This window comes from Phacochoerus africanus, chromosome 2, assembly GCF_016906955.1.
Source record: "Phacochoerus africanus isolate WHEZ1 chromosome 2, ROS_Pafr_v1, whole genome shotgun sequence".
NCBI lineage: Eukaryota > Metazoa > Chordata > Mammalia > Artiodactyla > Suidae > Phacochoerus > Phacochoerus africanus.
In genome coordinates this window covers 124,982,855-125,000,563 of record NC_062545.1, presented here as the reverse complement: position 1 = coordinate 125,000,563, position 17,709 = coordinate 124,982,855, and positions in this window count along the sequence as shown.

Sequence of the window (17,709 nt, the reverse complement as noted above, 5' to 3'; positions counted from 1 at the left end):
AAAATTTTCCAAAAGTTTCAAGAAGGAATATTCCCAAAGACATTCTATGAAGCCACAATCACCCTAATACCAAAACCAGACAAAGATACTACCAAAAAAAGAAAATTATAGGCCAATATCTTTGATGAACATAGACATAAAAATTCTCAACAAAATTTTAGCCAACTTAATCCAACAACATGTAAAAAGATAATAACAACGACCAACTGGGACTCATCCCAAGTTCACAAGAATGGTTCAGCATGCACAAATCAATCAATGTCATAGACCACATTAACAAAAGAAAAGTAAAAAACACAAGATCATCTCAATAGAGGCAGGAAAGCATTTGATAAAATCCAATATCCATTCTTGATAAAAACTCTCACCAAAGAGGGTATAAAGGGAACATATCTAATATAATAAAAGCCATTTGTGACAAAACTACCACCAATATAATACTCAATGGAGAAAAGCTGAAAGCCTTCCCACTAAAACCTGGAACAAGTCAAGGATGCCCACTCTTACAACTTTTATTCAGCAAAGTATTGGAAGTCCTAGCCATGGCAATCAGACAAACAGAAGAAATAAAAGGTATCTGAATTGGAAGAGAAGAGGTAAAATTGTCAACTGTATGCAGATGACATGATACTATATATAGAAAACCCTAAGAACTTCACACAAAAACTACTCAAAATTGATTGATAAATTCAGAAAAGTGGCAGCATTCAAGATTGACATTCAGAAATCAGTTGCATTTCTATATACTAACAATGAAATATTAGAAAAGGAATATAAAATTACAACATCATTTAAAATCACACCCCCCAAAAATTAAATATCTAGGAATAAACCTGAGCAAGGAGGTGAAAGACTTATATGCTGAGAACTATAAAACATTAATCAAGTAAATTAAAGAAGATTCAAAGAAATGGAAAGATATTCCATGCTCCTAGATTGGAAGAATTAGTATCATTAAAATGGCCATACTACCCAAAGCAATATACAGATTCAATGCAATCCCTATCAAATTACCCATGATATTTTTCAGAGATAAACAATCCCAAAATTTATATGGAACTGTAAAAGACCCAGAATTGCCAAAGCAATCCTGAGGGAAAAAAATCAAGTCTCCCAGGTTTCAGACAATATTACAAAGCTACAGTAATCAAGATAGTGTGATACTGGTATAGAAACAGACACACAGACCAATAGAACAGGATAGAGAACCCACAAATAAACCCAGATGCCTATAGTCAGTTAATCTTCAACAAAGGAGACAAGAATATAAAATGGAAAAAGACAGTCTTTTCAGCAAATGGTGCTGGTAAAACTTGACAGCTGCATGTAAATCAATGAAACTAGAACACACCCTCACACCTTGCACAAAAATAAATTCGAGATGGCTTAAAGACTTAAACATAAGACAAAACACCATAAAGCTCCTAGAAGAGAACATAAGTAAGACATTCTCTGACGTCAACCTTACAAATGTTTTCTTAGGTTAGTCTCCCAAGGCAATAGGAATATAAACAAAAATAAACCAATGGGGCCTGATTAAACTTACAAGCTTTTGCAGAGCAAAGGAAACCATAAAAAAAAGGCAACCTATGGAATGCGAGGTAATAGTTTCAAATAATGCAACCAACAAGGGCTTAATCTCCAAAATATAAAAACAACTGATATAACTCAACAGCAAGAAAACAAACAACCCTATTTAAAAATGGGCAGAATACCTGAGTATTGCAACTCCTGCTTTCCTGTCATGTCTATTGGCATGAAATATTTTTTCCCACCCCTTCACTTTCAATCTATATGTGTCCTTTGTCCTGAGGTGGGTTTCTTGTAGGCGGCAGATTGAAGGTTTTTTCTTTTTTATCCACTCTGCCACTCTATGTCTTTTGATTGGAGCATTCAGTCCATTGACATTTAAGGTGATAATTAATAGATGATTATTTATTGCCATTTTAAACCTCATGTTCCAGTTGATTCTATGAGTCTCCATTCTTCCTTTCTTTTTTTGGTTGGATGATCTCTGATTATTTTCTGCTTGAGTGTTTTTCTTTTCATTTTTTGCAAATGCAATGTTTGGTTTTGATTTGTGGTTGCACTGTTTTTAAGTATGCTAACCCCTTCCTATAATTATGTGTTTTAGCCTGATGGTCCTGTAAATTCAAACACTTCATTACTATACTAAAATTAAGAAGAGAAACAGACAAAAAGAAAAAGAAAAAAAGAAAAAAAATTTTAAAAAGAGTCTATTTATTTCCTCACATCCCTTACCCACACTTTATGATTTTTATGACTCTTTTTTCTTTTTAATTTAATTTTTAAAATATGTTCATGATTAAATCTGTATGCTGGCTTATCTGAGTGACTGCTCCCTGATTGTGGCTTCTTCAATCCTTTCTTTTTGGTTTAGAGAAGCCCTTTCAATTTTTATTTTAGCCTGGGTTTTGTATTACTGTATTCCTTTAGCTTTTGTTTGTTGGAAAAAATTTTTATTTCCCCTTCTATTTTAAATGATATTCTTGCTGGATATAGTATTCTAGGTTGCATATTTTTTCCTTTTAGCACTTTAAATATCTCTTGCCATTCCCTCCTGGCCTGTAGAGTTTCTGTAGAGAAATCAGCTGATAACCTTATGGGGGTTCCCCTATAGGTAATATTTTGCTTTTCTCTTGCTGCCTTTAGGATCCTCTCTTTATCATTAACTTTTGCCATTAAAAATGGGCAGAATACCTAAAAAGACATTTCTTCAAAGAAGACATATGGATGGCCAATAGGCACATGAAAAATGCTCAACATAATTATTAGAGAAGTGTAAATCAAAACTACAATGAGTTACCACCTCACACCAGTTATAATGGCCATTATTAAAAAGTCTACAAATAACAAATTCTGGAGAGGGTGTGGAGAAAAGGGTACCCTCCTATACTGTTGGTGGGAATATAAATTGGTACAACCACTATGGAAACAGCATGGAGGTACCTCAGAAAACTAATTATAGAACTATGATATGATCCAGCAATCCCACTCCTGGGCATATATTCAGACAAAACTACAATTCAAAAAGATGCACACATTATATGTTCACAGAAACACTGCTCGCAATACCTAAGACATGGAAACAAAATAAATGTCCATCGACACATGAATGGATTAAGAAGATGTGGTGCATATACACAATGGAATACTACTCAGCCACTAAAAAGAACAAAATAATACCATTTGGAGTAACATGGATGGAACTAGAGATTATCATACTAAGTGAAATAAGTCAGAAATAAAAATACAAATATATAATACCATATGTGGAATCTAAAATACGGCAGAAATGAACCTATATATAGAACAGAAACAAACTCAGGGACATAGAGGACAGACTTGTGGTTGCCAAGGCGGGTGGGGGAGGGAGTGGGATGGACTGGGAGTTTGGTTTTAGTAGATGCAAACTACTAAAATTTGGAGTGGATAAGCAATGAGGTCCTGCTCTACAGCACAGTGAACTATATTCAATCAGTTGTGATGAAACATGATAGAAGATATTATGAGAAAAAGAATGTACATATATGCATAACTAGGTCACTTTGCTATAAAGCAGAAATTGATAGAACATTGTAAATCAGCTATAATAAAAAATTGCTCCCAACAAAAAAAGCTCAGCACCAGTTTCGCAGGTGAATTCTACTGAATGTTTAAAGAAGAATTAAAACCTAACCTTTTCAAATTATTCCAAAAACTTGGAGAAGAAGGAACAATTCTGAATTTGTTCTACAAGGACAGAATCTCCCTGATACAAACGCTAGACAGAAACACTACAAAAAAGAAAGAAAGAAAATTACAGGCCAACCTCACAGATGAACATAAATGAAAAAACCCTCAACAAAATATTAGCAAATATAATTCAAGAATACATTAATATCACATATAGCATGATCAAGTGGAATTTATCCCAGGATTCAAGGATGGCTCAATATCTGCAAATCAATGTAACACACCACATTAACAAAACAAAAGATAAAAATCATATGATTATCTCAATATACTCAGAAAAAGCATTTGATAAAATTCAACATCTATTTATGATTAAAATCCTCAACATAGTGGGTATAGAAGGAACATACCTCAACATAACAAAGGCCATATATGACAAACCCACAGCTAGCATAATACTTAACAGTGAAAAGTTGAAAACTTTTCCTCTAAGAGCAGAAGAACAAAAGGATGCCCACCCTCATGACTTTTATTCAACATAACTTTGGAAGTCCTAGCCACAGCAATCAGACAAGAAAATAAGAAGAAAAGCATCCAAATTGGAAAGGAAAAATTAAAATTGTCACTGTTTACAGATGACATGTACTATATATAGAAAATTTTAAAGATACCAACAAAAAACTGTCAGAATAAATGAATTCGGTAAAGTTGCAGGACACAAAATTAATACACAGAAATCAGTTGTGTTTATGTATACTAACAATAAACTATCGGAAGGAGAAATGAAGGAAACATACAACTGTATCAAAAAGAATAAAACACTTATGAATAAATTTAACCAAGGATATGAAATGTGTACTCTTAAGACTACACTGATGAAATATATTGAAGACAACACAAATAAGTGGAAAAAGATCATGCGTTCATGAATTAGAAAAATCAATATTGTTAAAAGTCCACAATACCCAAAGTAATCTATAGGTTCAAAGCAATCTTTATCAAAATACCTATGGCATCTTTTGTGTAACTGGAACAAATAATCCTAAAGGTTTTATGGAACCACAAATGATCTCAAATAGCCAAAGTAATCATAAGAAAGAATAAAGCTGAAGGTGGTAGGCTCCCTGATTTCAACCTGTACTACAAAGCTATAATAATAATCAAAACTGTGTGGCCCTGAAACAAAAACAGACACATAGATCAGTGGAACAGAAAAGAGAGCTCAGAAACAAATCCATACTTATATAGTCAATTAATCTATGACAAAGGAGTAAAAATATATGATGAAGAAAATACAGCCTTGTTGATAAATGGTGCTGGGATAAATGGACAGCTACAGGCAAAAGAATCAAACTGGATCACTCTCTTAAACTTTATATCAAAGTAAACTCAAAATGGATTAAAGACTTAAATATAAAACCTGAAACTATAAAACTTACAGAAGAGAATATAGGCAGTGTGCTCTCTGACGTTAGTCTTAGTAACATATTTTTTGGATAGGTCTCCTCAGGCAAGGGCAACAAAAGCAAAAATAAACCAACAGAACTAAATAAAACCAAAACACTTTTGTACAGAAAAGGAAATCATCAACAAACTGAAAAGCCATCTTACTGAATAGGAGAAGATATTTGCAAATATTCAATAAGGGGTTACTATCAAATATATATAAAGAACTCACACATCTCAGTATTTTAAAAAAACCAAACAATCCAATTGTAAAGTGGGCAGAGGACTTGAATACTTATTTTTTAAATAAGAAGGCCAGACGATACATGAAAGGGTGCTTAATATCTATAATCACCAGGGAAATGTAAATAAAACCACATACAGATATCACCTCACACCAGTCAAAATGGCTATGATCAAATAGACCTCAAAAATCAAGTGTCAGTAAGGATGCGGAGAAAAGGTAACCCTTAGGTACTATTGGTGAGAATATAAGTTAATGTAGCCACTATGTAAAACAGTGTGGAGGTTCCACAAAAATTAAAAATAGAACTAAATATGATCCAGCAATTCTACTTTTGAGAATTTTCTAAAGAAAACAAAAAGAGGAGTTCCTGCCGTGGCTCAGCAGAAACAAATCTGACTAATATCCATGAAGACGCAGGTTCCATCCCTGGCCTCACTCAGTGGGTTAAGGATTTGGTGTTGTCATGAGCTGTGGTTTAGGTCACAGCCATGGCTCAGCTCTAGCATTGCAGTGGCTCTGGTGTAGGCCAGCAGCCATAACTCTGATTCCACCCCTAGCCTGGGAATCTCCATATGCCATGTGTGCAGCCCTTAAAAAAAAAGAGAGAAAGAAAAACAAAAATAAAAACAGTAACTTGAAAAGATACCTTCACCCCCATGTTCATTGCAGTATTATTTAGAATAGCCAAAATAACTGAAGCAATCTAAGTGTCCAAAAATAGATGAGGATAAAGAAGATGTGGTGTACATATACAAGGAAATATTATTCAGTCATTAGAAAGAATGAAATCTTGCCATTTGCAACAACATGGATAGACCTAGAGAGTATTATCTGCTTCAAAATAACCCAGGGTTGGGGTTATGGTAGGAGTGTGGGTAGTGGTGAAGAAGTAAGATTGCTTATAAGTTAATTATTGTTGATGCTGAATGATAGGCACATGGATTTCATTTACTCGTCTATCACTTTTCCTTATGCTTTAAATTGTATATAATTAAAATGTCTTAAAATGTCAATATACATTGACCTAGTAATTTTAATTCCAGAAAGCAACTATAAGGAAACACTCAGAACTAAAAACAGATTTTTATATAAGGTTGGTCACAACATGCTTGTTTTATATTTATAAGACTAAAATATTAGAAATAATCTTGCTAACAACAGTTAGATATACTGTGATATATTTGTATGAATATAGTATGTGATATTATATAAATATTCCTATTAAAAAGCATGCTGTTAATGATTTGGGAAAACACTGAAAATTTAATGGAAATTTAAAATAGAAAATAAATCAAAAATTTAAAAATTAGCAAGTGTTGATGAAGATGTGGAGCAAAGAGAACCCTCCTACACTGTTAGTGGTAATGTAAATTGAGGCAGTCACTTTGGAATATAGTATGGAGATTTCTCAAAAAATTAGGAATAGAACTACCATATGATGCAGCTATCCCATTTCTGGGTATTTATGCAAAGAAAACAAAAACACTAACTCAAAAAGATATATGTACCCCTATAGTCATCACAGCATTATTTACAATTGTGAAGATACAGAAACAACCTAAATGCCCATCAATGGATGAATGCATAAAGAAGCCATGGTATATTTAATTTATATACACACACGTACACACCATGGAATAATACTCAGCCTAAAAAAGATGAAATCTTGCCATCTGCAACAACATGGATGCACCTGGAGGGAATTATGTTAATGAAATAAGTCAGACAGAAAAAAACAAAAAACTGTGTGATTTCACTTATATGGGAATATAAAAAAAATTTAATGAGCAAACCAAACTGAACAAAAAATAAACACAAAGATATAGAGAAGAGAGTAGTGGTTACTGGAGGGGAAGGAGTTGGGAAAGGAGAGCAAAATAGGGCAAGGGGATCAAATATATGGCAAGGGATGTAAACTACATTTTTGGTGGAGAGCATGTTGTAGAGCACACAGAAACAGAAATATCATGTCATACACATTAAACTTACATAATGTTATATACCAATGTTACCTCAATAAAATCTCTCTCTGAATGCATGTGACTATACCCATATGTATATAAAAATATTACCTATTTTAATATATTTTATATATAAAATACAAAAATTACAATCAAAATATCATTTTAATGAGGTAATTATAGATGATCTTTTATTTTCTCATCTATACTATATAAATCTACTCCAAAGAATATGCACTAGAAAGAAGTAAACATAATTTTAAAGGGCAGGAAAAGAATGAATTGTTGGAATTCATCTCTCCTAAGCATGACAGTTAAAAACCACAATTGAATTTCTTTCATTCTGGAACAATTTATTGACTACTTATTATTTGCAAAGCTCTGTTCCATAGTTATTTTATGTCATTCACTAGGAAAAATAATTCACATTTCAGATTAGTTAAAAAGAGAGGAGACAAAGTTAGAACAGGCAAAAGAAAGGAATTTGGCATTTAGGGAGCTCAGAATAAATTTCTAGAGAGATAACTTATGAGAATTCAAGCTCAATAGAGTTCGTAACAACTCTCCACCCATTTCCTTTATTGCTGCTGCCTCAAGATGGTCTCAAACCACAGAAAAAATATTTCATATGTCCCACATCAATGAATTCTGACTTCATGATGAAAACTAGGAGAAAAGTAAGTATCATTCAATGACAGCTGCTACAAAAATGTGTTAGCATTACTTGCAAAACCCTGGGAGGGAGAGATGTACCCTTTTCTGGGAAAAAAATTGGGAAAATGAGTAAACGTTACAAGAATTTGTCATAAAGTGCTGAAATTACAACCCAAACTGGCAAGATTTCTTAGAGTTTTTCTTTCCTTTGTGGTCTTCTGGGAAGGCTCCCGGCTTCCTCCACACCGAGATTGGGGCTCTTTCTAGCAGATTTACCAACTGTGATAGTGGCGACAGCCACCTACCTTGGGCTATATGGTTAGTCAACCCTGATACCTCAACCACTGGTCCCTGACTGGCAACAAGTATCTGGATGGGCGTCTTAACTTCAGTCTGCTTGAACTCATATGTTTTAACCCTGGGCTGGAGGTTTTTGTTTCGAGAAGCACAAGGCCCTGATTGTCTTTTTCTTTTTTTCTCTTTTAATGATTTTTATTTTTTTCCAATATAGCTGGTTTATAAGCTCTGTCAATTTTCTACTGTACAGCAAGGTGACCCAGTTTCACATACCTATACACATTCTATTTTCTCACATTATCATGCTCCATCATAAGTGACTAGATATAGTTCTCAGTGCTATACAGCAGGATCTCATTGGTTATCCATTCCAAAGGCAATAGTGTGCATCTATTAACCCCAAGCTCCCAGTCCATCCCACTCCCTTCCCCTCCCCCTTGGCAAACACAAGTCTGTTCTCCAAGTCCGTGATTTTCTTCTCTGTGGAAAGGTTCATTTGTGCCGTATATTAGATTCCAGGCCCTGCTTTTTAAAATCGAAATGGGTGAGGGCATCTAAGGAGTGAGGCCAACTTCTTATCTTTACTTTTTTGTTTTAACATGGCAAGTTTTCTTGAGAGAAAAAAATTTCCACCTCTTTCAAGGCAAGGGACACATAACCTTCTTGACACAGAATCTCCCCAACCTGCCTGACCTGTGTTATCCCTATGTTGCTCCAGAACCTGATGTGTATAGAAAATTAGAGGGTACATGAAGTAGTCAGAAGGAGAGGGGAATGGAGTGGAGTGGAGGAATATGTTTATAAGGCTTGTGTCTTTGGTGAGTAAGGGATATACACAAAGTCATGGACCAGAGCTCACAGTTTTATTTATCTGAGCTCTGTGGACACAATCACCCTGCACGGAAATGATAATGGAAACCAAGCCACGACATGCATTTTCCTTCAGTGCATTATCTTCCACTGAGGTAGTACAGATCCCAAATGAATAGAAACTACAGTATGCCCATGAGATTTGTGAAGAATATCAGTTCCATTCTCCTCTGCAGATTTTTCTTTCTTTTTTTATCATTTATATATACATATTTTTTCTACTGTACAGCATGATGACCCAGTTACATATACATGTATACATTCTTTTTTTCTCACATTACGTGTTCCATCATAACTGACTAGAGAGAGTTCCCAGTGCTACACAGCAGGATCCCACTGCTAATCCATCCTGAAGGCAAGATTCTGCATCTATTTACCCCAAGCTCCCAGTCCCTCCCACTCCTTCCCCTTCCCCCTTGGCAACCAAAAGTCTATTCTTCAAGATTTTTCTATCACCTATAGACTCTCCTGAATGAAAAGGAGTGTAGTGCAATGAAGCAAGACTGAGCCTTTTAACTCTGGAAAAATCTACAGTGCATTAAAATGATGACTGATTCACATACAGTAATTCATAGTTTATAAGCCTATTCAATATGAAACGGAGTTGTGTGTCGTCTTTTAAATTGCTCCAAAGTGATATTAAAAAAAAAAGTACACTTGAGGGAAATCCAGACTAAACGTACAGATAACTGAAGAAGAACAAACTAAGATAATACAATTAATACAATAGGATATTTAAACACTTAGACTGACTTCTGATTTCTGATGTTTATGTGTTCTGGGAGAAGAGTTAGAAACAGTCTGTAAAATAAGTTAATTAGACTTGGATGACTTTGATATCTGGTGGGACACTCATGATGTATTTTATGTATCTTGCATGTGACACATTATGATTACGGCATATGAGGTAATGTTATACAATACATGGTGTGCATGAATTAAGAGAGAAATATGCAGCACATAATCATTTGGTACACAGATTCCTGACAGCCAATTTATATTCTAAAAGGAACAGATTTTTAGTTCATTGAGTTTGAAGCTGTATATACTGCCAAAGGATAAACAACCACACTCCCCGTTCCTTCTAAGCAAATTAGTTTTCACATAGACAGGCAGGCATGAAGTGACTTTTCTTCAATGTTAATGATTGTAAAATCTTAGCTCTCACATGAAAGCACTTATATGGAAGATGAGGGAAACTCTCTTTTAAAATTATTTTTCTCCTTTGAGATCAGATGACTAGAGGATAAAAAAAAAAGGTGAAGGGTTTAATTAACTCTTTTGGGGAGATAACACTGGAGGCATATGGAAGTTTCCAGGCCAGGGATTGAACCCGAGCCACAGCTGCAACCTTTGCCACAGCTGCAGCAGTGCCAGATCCTTAACCCACTGCACCACAGTAGGAACTCCTAATTAACTCTTATTTGATTAATATTTTCAAGCAAGTCAAAAATGATGTAACCAAAACACCAGAACAAACCATGTGCCTGAAATTTTATATGTATTTGCGTGCATAAGTAAAGATTCTAAAGATGGAATAAATGTGGTTAGTTATATATTTTTTTCTTAATAAAAATAAACTTGTATTTACCATTGACACAGTGGAGTTATGAGTAGACAAAGAAGTGCAATAGCATTCTACTTCATGGGGAAATGTGGGCTGGGGCAGAGTCTACCCAAATACAATCAACCAAAAGGCCAAGGCTCAAAGGTTTAGGCACAAAACTGTGTAGTATGGTATAATGTAGTGTGGTACAGTTAATACAACAGACAATAGATGTCACATGTAATCTTTAGTTCCTGCCTAAGGAGCTTGGATTCATTTGGGGATATGTGATTAATATGTGTAACAATGGACCAACCATTAAAGACTAATGCAAACAATTGCTAAACACTGTGGTCATCATCTCATCCTATGGAGGCTCACAGGAAGGGGGTTCTTAGTTGGTCAGTGAGGGATCCCTGGAGGGGATGACATCGGTTATACTCCCAATGACAGGTGTGTGATCTATTTAGGATAATAGAAAAAGAGAAGGGTTCCCAAGCTTGGGAGAGAAAGCATGAGCATAAATGGAATGAGCTTTGTGTGTTTCAGGGGCATTAAGAGACCATGTAACTAAGAGCAGAGAGTTCCTGTGGAGAAAAATGGGAAAAGTTGTTGGATCAGTAAAGGGGAGTCAGACTATGAAGGGCCTCAGAAACCTAGCATGCGATTTACATTTGATGAGAGTAGGGAGGGGTGAGATGAAAGCAGTGTTTAGGGAACATCTGTCCAGTGTTCATGTTCAGAATGGATGGGCTGAGGGAGGTAAGGGAAGCTGAAGTCAAGGAGGTTCCCTCCAAGGCTGATGGACTGATCCAAGAATGAGCTGGAGAGGAGCTGGTAGCAGCAGAGGGCAGGGGTGGGTAAGCAGTGACAAAAAGAAGACGGGAAAAGACACAAGGAGCAAGAAGGCAGTAGGTGAGCTGATTTATTGCCCGAGATATCAGGAATGAAGCCAAGGTTTCAAACCTGGAAGGTGAGAAGAAAAAAAAATATCAGAGATATCAAAACCAGGATAGATAGCTGGTTGCGGAGAGAACAGCTCATTTAGAGACAGCTTGAGTTTTCATATGGACGTCAAAGAAATGTCTTTAAACTCTAGGTATAAACCAGGGAGTTAAAAAGCCCCCTTTGAGCATTCAGAAGTCTAGGGTTGGAGTTAGGTTATGACAATTAAGTATTAAAGCTTCCTAATGGTCATAAAATTGAAGGATGAAAAAGAGGTGTAGAATCTGGGATAATCATGTTTTCGTTCCTCACAGTCACTGTGGGTATAGGAGAAAAGTAAGTGAATTAAAAGTGTATTAATGGGGGGGGGATAAATTGGGAGTTTGGGATTGGCATGTACACAACCAGGACCTATTACATTCTGTAATAATCTACATGGGAAAAGAATCTGAAAAAGAATGGGTATATGTATATGTATAACTGAGTCACTTTGCTATACACCTGAAGCTAAGACAACATTGTAAATCAAATATACTCCAGTGTACAATAAAAATTAAATTAAAAAAATTTTAAAGTAAAACCATTCTTCCATTTTAGATCCACTCAAAAAAAAAAAAGTGTGTTAGACCCTTAGTAACCCTTAAAATCAAAGAGACAGTCAGGTAGTTAAGAAAATACTCCTAAAAACTCTAGATGTTTTTAGAGTTCATTCAGAATAACTGCCTATTCCATAGCTAGAATGTAAGCACTAGGAGTACAGGAATTTTTTCCTGATTTGTTCACTTATGTATCCCAAGAACTAGAATAATATCTGGTCCAGAGTAAGCACCCATAGTAGGCATTAAGTATTGAATAAATGAGTAAATGAATGGATAAGGAGATCAGGAAGATGAAGCATAATGGAACTGAGGTTTTGTCACTCGGGCCATACAGGTCCTTTGACAGAACAAGCCAGGAAGCAATTTGCATTTATACTGCAGAGAAACATAAGGTAAAACCCTCCCTGACTCTGAGGCCAATGTCCTGTGGGCAGGGGTACAGCAGAGGTGGAAAAGGAGATTCACTTTGTAGGGCAGGGAAAGGCTCCCTGGGATATTTAAACTCATTGCCTTTTCTAACTTTGCTGTTATAGATAACTGGCTGTATGAAGAAAACCTAGCACAGCCGGGGTGATCTCATACTTAGTAAAATTCCCTGAAGCATGCATAGTCATTGTTTCATTTGAGGCCAATATCTGCAGCCAACATCACTCCTCCCAGCGCTCGGCTTCAGATTGGATCCACTGGGACGCTGCCATCCCAGAAAACATGGTGTTCCAGCCTCACATACTTTCTGCATGTGTGATGCGGGGGTCTCCCCAAAAGGGTGGAGTTTTAGCTATAAGGAGCCCTTTGTTCCTAAGCCTGAAGGGGTTCGCCACCCACCTTGATCTTGCCAGGTGGTTTTCTACGAGTTAAACTTAATAAGTTGAGGCTGTCTTTAGTTAGACTTTGGCCTCTCTGGGTTGAGATGACTAAACTTTTGTAATTTCTCACTCCTCTCTGATTCGATGGGTGGTATTTTTGCCAGAAAGGGACAAGAATTGGTCCAAAGGATTCTCTTTTCCCAAGAAATCCTGTCTGTCTAAAAAATGTGAAGACGGGGTCAGAAAAGTTCAAGGTTAGACAGGATCTTAGAGATCTTCTGGTCCAGGGTCCTAAAGTCTTGCAAACAAGGGCTGGGCAGATGACATGGTGAATGGGAGCAGTGGGGTCTGTGTCAAACTAGAGACACAATGACCTACCCTAAGGGCACTCATTAAAGGACTTTACAGCCCCATGCTATCTGGACCAAGCATTTCCGTGCCCTGTTCAGGCCCATGGGTCATGTCAGGCCCTTCATGTTATAGACAGAGCAAGAACATTTTATGATAGAAAGAGCACCTCCCTGGATATCAAGAGACCTGAGGGTCTAGGTCTGACAGCAGACAGCAAATGACCTTGAATTAAAGTTGATCTCTTGGAATTTCATTCTTTTGTCTGTAAAATAAAGAATTTCCCTAAGATCTTTTTGTGCTCCAAAATTTTAGGACTCTCCACAGTCACTCAACTAGTGATAAATCTCTAACTGCAGTTCAGGTCTCCTAGCAGAATATTCTTTTTACAAAAGCAGACAGCCTGCCAAGACCAGGCAGAAGGAGGAAACAGTGCAGTTGTATGAAAGCCGATGTTTACTTCTTACAATATTTGATCACAACTTAGGCTGACTGTGAGAACCAAGGTGGAGGGAGACCCAGAATACCTCAGCGCCACACCTGGGGCTTTCTTGTTCCTACCTGAGCATCTGTTCAGGGTCCCAGATAGGCCTTCTGAAGATGGGGGTCTCAGAAGATCTGAGCCTCTCTGCTCCTTCCCATTGGGGATCAGGCAATACCAAAAGGATGAATCCAGATAGGAAGAGATGTGGAATGCCTTGCTTTTTTTTTTTTAAGAGAATATTCCATCCTGTTGGAAGGTGAAGAAGAGCTATTCATGAGTCAAGGTAAATCCTCATTCAAGAATTCTCACTTCTACTGTCTGATCTTATTTTATTTTCTTTGTGTGTGTGTATGTTGGTCCTTATTAGTAGAAATTATCTAGTTTATCCATCTACTTTTTATTCTCTGTATCACCCTTTAAATGTGAGTTTGATAAGAGCCAGGGCTCTCTCCGCCTTGTTCGCCATTATCTTTCCAGGGCACTAAACAGTGCCTGGTCCATAGTGAGCCAGAATAAATATTTGATGGATAAATACTTGATTGCACAGGGTTCTATAGATAATTAGTGAAGGAGTCAGGTTTTGTTACTCAACTTTCAATTTTTTTCCCTAAACTACTGGACCTCAGAGCAGTAATTTTGTCAGTGAATTGTGTGGGAAGGGATACTAGGCCTGGGCATCAAGATATGCCAGATTATACAGTGTTAGAGAAGATCTTAGAGATCAATTGGTCTGAAGACTTTGAACATCTGTAGAGCATCAGAAATGCTTATTCAAACACAACTTTACACTGACTCAAATACACAAATCAGATAAAACAGTGCTTCTCTGGTAAAAAAAGAAAAAAAAGAAAAAAAGAAAGAGGGAGATCCAGAGCCTACCCTTTAAGCCTGCACTTCAGACTCCATCCAGGTCACCTCTGAAGCAGCTCCAAAAACCCAGTAGGAAAACCACCGAGTTAGTCCAACTGCCCACACAGTTCAAGAATCCATAGAACCCAGGCATTCACTCCATCAGGGCAGCCTGTTCTAGTATTGTGACCATTCTGAGGAAACCCAACATCTTCTTAGCCCAAAATATCCATTTCACAAAAACAAAAGCCGCCCTTCTCTAGTTCTATGCCAGCTGTTAAAAGACAAAGACCAGTAAGATATGACCCTGGTCTTGAACTAGACAAACCCGGGTTTGAAGATCAGCTCTAAGCTATCTGTATTCTCTAGCCCTTAAATACCTCTTTTTTGGTTAGAGATATGACAGTACTTGTAGCCCATGGTAAAGACTGTGGTAACAATTAAGGGCAGTGATATGAAGGACTTAATACAATGTCTGATACAAGATAAGTAGTCAATAAATTTTAGCTATTATTCTCAGGATTGTCATCTACTTCATTACTTATTACCACCTCATTCTTTAACACCAACAGCAATACCACTGCTATTACTTTTCTTCAAGGAACCTACAGGCTGCTTGAGGAGGCAGCTCCGTGTTCAGTAAGATACAATTCATCATGGTAAGTTCTATTATGGAGGTCTGCACTAAATATAGCCAATAGCATCAGGGTACAACTTACTCAAGCAAACATATGATGCCCATTCATTTCTTCACTATACCTTGAAACTTTTCTGTTTTTCCATGGATAGACCAGTTGGAATCATTCATGCCCCGTAAGACCTCACCACACATAGCAGGATCAGTATCATCTGGAAACTTGTTAGAAATGCAAGATTTCAGTCTCCACGCTAGACCTATAGTAGCAGAACCCAAATTTTAACAGAAGTTCCAGTTGTTTCATATGTGCATTAAAACTTGAGAGGTATCCCAAGGTTCAACATCATCTGAGAGATGGGAGACAATGATTTGCTCAGCCCACCTCACTAGGATTCATGACAGAACTGAATGGGATGCATAAAAGCATCTTAGAACCAAGCAACTGTGAAATCCTTAGTGCCTACCAGATTCCTTTACCTATAGAGCTTGCCGGACACTGATTAACATATGGCAGGACTACCCCAGTCAGCCAAGCTATTGTTGACCTCTGCGTCAGTGATTGAATGTCTGAACCCTCATACTATCCCTGTCTTATAAACTATGTATTTCTCTGTGGACCTCAGGAAACTCCATTAAAATGATTTCTGCCTCAGAGTACATTCATGTTCTTGAACCTGCCTAGTCCCTGTGTGGTCATCTTTCAGAATTCAATTTGACCTACAGTTATTACTCCCACTCTATTTTATGGAGCATTTTCAGCCAGCAACATGATTTAATGGGTTTAAACACATCATTATTGCCATTATTTCATAGCTCACATGCCTAAAATAATAAATGACACATTTTTAAATGCATCTGAAGACTTATTTTTAAATTTTATTATCTAGGAATTAATAAAATCTGCTCATTAAATCTTGCCACCCAGGATATTTTAGTCAGTTTGAGCTGGCAGTTAAGTGGTCAGAACAAATGTAAGGGGGATATGCCCTGAGGTATCACAAGGAGGTTAGAGCCAGACACCACAGGGGAAAGGAAAAACTTAGATATCGGTAGAGACAGTGCCCTCTTAGGTGGCCCAACATAAAAACAAATGATTTAATAGTGCTGAAGCCCCCAACTGATTTCACCAAGGTGACCAAAGCATGCACTTAAATGTTCCTCAAACTCTCTAGAGTCAGATATTATTAAGGAAATACGTGAACTGGGAGGGGTCAGGAGGTAGCCACGGAAGATAGACAAAAATGACAAGGATTCAAGGCAAGGACTCAAAGTCAGAAGTCAGAGGTCATCCCTGCAGGTGCTTAGACTGGTTCTCACCACCCCATTCAGCCTTTGATTTATTATACAGTGCTGCAGAAAAATAAGCAGCAACATAAATACCAGAAAACCATGGGGAAATGGCCTAAGTTAGGGATACCAATATGAAATCTGCTCCATGGTTTCAGGATCCTCTGTTCTATAATAACATTGGCTCTTTTCACTTCCTAGTGTGGCTCACTCCACATGCCATTTCCCAGCTATCCCTGCCCAGGGGTGCTTTGGCTACCTTATTTAAAGCACGTTGGGGTTGACATCAGCAGCCAGTCAACTCCATGGAGACAAAGCAAATATTCTGGCTCTATTGTGCCCAGAAGTGGCGCCTAGCTCTTTGTGGCTTAGTACTCATGACACAAAAACTGGGATCCTGCTGGCTCATTTTCCTCTCTCCTTGAGCTTTAAATTTAAAAAGATGAAAAAAAACCCACTATTTTTGGAGTTCACTGGTGGCCTAGCAGTTAAAGCATTCAGTGTTATCATTGCTGTGGCTTGGGTCACTGCTGTGGTGCAAGTTCAATCCCTGGCCTGGGAACTTCCATATGCCATAGGTCTGGCTAAAAAGATCTTATTTTTAATCTTTATTTTTACTGTAAAATAAACATAGGCTCATTTTGTTACATTAAAAATATTCAAGAGAATCACTGTCATATATATTTGTCACTGAATTGAGTTCATTCTTCATGCTCTGTATAGAATTAATATTGAACTCCAAAAATAGTGAGGGTGTTTCCTTTTTTTAATTTAAGTATAGTTGATTTACAATGTTGTGCCAATTTCTACCTAAAAATAGGATTTCAGTAGAGGAAGAAGAGATAGAAAGTCATCATGGGAAGGATATGCTCAATGAGAAGAAGCATGGAAATATTTCTGAAGGCCCTGCCACAGGCAAGAACCCTTCTACTTACTGAATATGAATCCCCAAACTTAATATTATGTCAATTGACTATATTTACCCAATTATTCCTTATTAGACTGATTTTTTTGTCTTTTTTTGTGTGTTTTCTAGG